Source organism: Lissotriton vulgaris, chromosome 3_1 (genome assembly GCF_964263255.1).
Source record: "Lissotriton vulgaris chromosome 3_1, aLisVul1.2, whole genome shotgun sequence".
NCBI classification, from domain to species: Eukaryota; Metazoa; Chordata; class Amphibia; order Caudata; family Salamandridae; genus Lissotriton; species Lissotriton vulgaris.
In genome coordinates this window covers 1,627,511,259-1,627,514,377 of record NC_141689.1, presented here as the reverse complement: position 1 = coordinate 1,627,514,377, position 3,119 = coordinate 1,627,511,259, and the positions used below count along the sequence as shown (strand labels likewise).

The 3,119-nt window shown below is 48.4% G+C and overlaps 1 long non-coding RNA gene across 1 annotated transcript; it reads left to right on the top strand.

Annotated features, from left to right (window-relative positions):
• The first annotated feature begins 509 nt into the window (after nucleotides 1-509).
• LOC147728274 (uncharacterized) lies at nucleotides 510-2,427 on the top strand. Its single transcript, XR_015309546.1, has 3 exons — nucleotides 510-972; nucleotides 1,671-1,805; nucleotides 2,366-2,427. It is a non-coding gene; the product is annotated as an uncharacterized LOC147728274 (long non-coding RNA).
• Nucleotides 2,428-3,119: the final 692 nt, after the last annotated feature.

Here is a 3,119-nt window from a genome sequence, read left to right as displayed (position 1 = left end):
ATGTACAACGTGATGCTTCTAAGGAGATGTGCCACGTTAAGACCTGGGCCTGCGCCACAATGGGTGCGTTGCCACGCAGGGGGAGGGGGGGGGGTGGCGGTCAGGCAGATGTGCGCCTCGCAAAAGTGCCTGCGTGAAATCTACAAGATTTAACGCAGGCACTTCCGCGACGCTGCTACGTCAATTCTTTATGCCTGCTTGCTTGAAGCAGGCGTAAGGACTGATGCGGTATGTTGAGTATTGGGCATCCCTGAGCATTGCTATAGTTGCATCGCGCCTGCGACGCGACTCTAGAGATGCGCCCCTCTTTCGTCACGAGATGCATCACGCATCTGCCTACCCTTGCGCCAGGGTTTGCCGCATTGTAATTGCGGCGCATCTGCCGTGACGCAAGGTTAGTTTTGAGTTACGCATTTTGTTCTGGTGCACCTCTGGAGGTGTGCAGCCCAGAACTCGTAAGTATGCCCCTAAGTGCATTACCTGTGCATCCCTGCAAAGTGTGAGGCACGCCAGCACCACCCATGGTGCGCCGTATTTTCAATGCGGCACGCCATGGTGCCAAAACGTCACCGAAGCGTTACGCATCGGTGCCGTAAAGGCGGCTCATTGATGGAGTTGCGTTGCAACGATGGCGCAGCTCCAGCAATGCTGCGTCAAGCCGTAAGCCTGCTTCATGCAGGCGCAGGGTTTCAGTGACGCATCATTGTCCTAAATGACTGAGTAGAGGCTCAGGTGCAGTCCTTCCTTTGTAGCCCTCTTTTTGGCTAAAATAGTTGGTTCTTGTTCTTTCTAAATGTTTGATTTGGTTGACAAGGACATCGACAAGCAGCAATCATCATTTTTTTCTGTTCTTTCTTTCATGTTGTACGTCAGGTCCGCCCAGGGGCAAGCGGACAGAAACAGCGGATGCAGTGGCTCCAAAGGAGGAGGATGATGCAGGCCAGGGCGGCGAGTGCTCCTTTGCTGGCCCCAGTAAGTTTTCATTTAAATATAGAGGACCTATTGTTGTCCAAGCGTTCCTAATTTAAATTTTCGAAACAGTGTTTAGATAGGAGCTAAATCAATAATACTACTGTTGCAGGGACAATTCTCCACAAACCTTACTATGGACACCAAAGACCAGAGTAATAATATTTCAGAGTGGCGTGTTTGGCACACTGTATACTATAGTATAAACTCGGTAGTGTCAGCGGCACGGACTCCTCCTTGCAAAAATTACAAAACCTTTCTCTCAGTCACTCTAGCTTGGAGGACCAAAAACCACAGAGTCTATTCAAGTTTAAAAGCTTTATTAAAAAAAGTAAAAGTAAACACATATATTAAAATAAAGTTAGCTGGAAAAGGAAAAGTGCTTGGTGCTGAGTTGATGAGTAATGGAACACATGTCTTGTGGTCGAGCCGAGCTTTCACCTGGTTTAGTTGGTTGCTCTTGTCCGTAGAAGTCCAGCGTCTGTCTGTTCAGAGAAAAAAGATGTGTGTTAAAATTAAGCAAGCATTCATCAATTGTGACAAAAAAGTGCAGCAAGACAACAGCCTTCCCTGGAAGGAGGGACATTTTTACTTTAGACTAGAGTAGACAGTCAATTATTTTTTCTGTTTTCAAACTTCTTCATTCCTAGACCAAATACTAGTGAGTGGTGTAATCTAACAGTCTTAAATATATTTTTTAGGTGGAACAGCTGGTGGCGGGGCCAGCTCGGACGTGATCGTCATCGACTCGGAGTCTGAGGGCGACTCTGGGGAGGATGCGGCGCAAGTGGACAATCAGACTGTGAGGAAGCAGGCAGCGGTGGTGTGGAGTACAGGTAAGCTGGATCATGGTACTATCTGACTCTTAGATAGCATATGATGTGTATCCAGTGCTGGACCAGTGACAAATTACAATATGGTAATTACAGCAGGCTGGGACCGACAGACAGATAGAGGCAGAGAGAGAGGAAGACAGAAGGAGAGAGAGAGGGAGGGAGCCAGAGGGAGGGAGACAGAGAGAGAGACAGCGAGGTAGAGGGAGACAGAGGGAGACAGAGAGAGAGATAGAGACATATCGCCTGGGCCTGGTGCAGATGATACGGTTGCTGGTGTGGTTAACGGCTCAGAGGAAAAGTCACTCACTTCTGCCAGATCTCTTTCATATGAAAGAGCACCAAACCAAGGATACAAGTGAGTTGTGGGAAGGGAAATGGTGATTCAAGCGCCCCCCCCTTGCCCCTCCATGCGGACGCCCATGATACTGGCCTCAATAGTTTTGTACTGCGCTGGCTAGTTGCTAGTTGTACTGTGACACAACTTCCTGCTGAATCATTTTGTGTTAATCATATTTTTAAAGAGCATTCGTTACAGATTATGTTTTTCTTTCTTCTTATAGTTGGTAATACCAAAACATGGAAACCGAGCAGGAGTATGCGGGCTGTACTTGCCCGGCAACGGAGGCTGGATGCCACTGTTGCGCAATATCGCCGGCTGGTGGAAATGGAGGGGGACGACACGCAGTCCAGTGTAACATCTTCTGCATCCTCCTCCGTGACCCCACGTTCTGCCGGTAAGCGCAGTGCTCCAGCCAACCGGAGCCGTGCTGGAAGACGCCACCGCCGAGCAGCAAAGGCTGCACCTCCTCACAGTACTGTAAAGGCTCGCTTGTGCCTTGCACTCCGCAGAGTGTCCAACCTAGAGGCGGAGGTCCAGAGATGGAAGGAGTATCAGACTCTGGTGGAGGGCCTCCGTTTAGATCAAGCCATCATCCAGGAGAAGTTTGATGCCCTGGAGGCCAAATTCAACAACCTGCATCCGTAGAGTGTCCCTTGCCCCTTTTTTAGAGACTTTTGGGGGGTGGGAATTGGGAGTTGGGGTTTTTGGGGACTTTTGATGGACTATTTATTTGTTGGGGTTAGGGAGGGTCTTGCGGGAGTTTATTTTGTTAGGGATATAAAAATATACTTTTTCAAACTTTATCTGAGCATAGCTGTTTTTTACTACTTTTGAGCCTGGTGGGTGGTGGTTTTGCAGTAAGTTTGTTTTACGGAACACTGTCATCGTGTTGATTCACCTGTAGTTGGCCAAATGTTTTCCAAAGTTAAATGCCTGTCACAGAGTTTCCATAATCAAGAGTCCTAGGAGTTTAC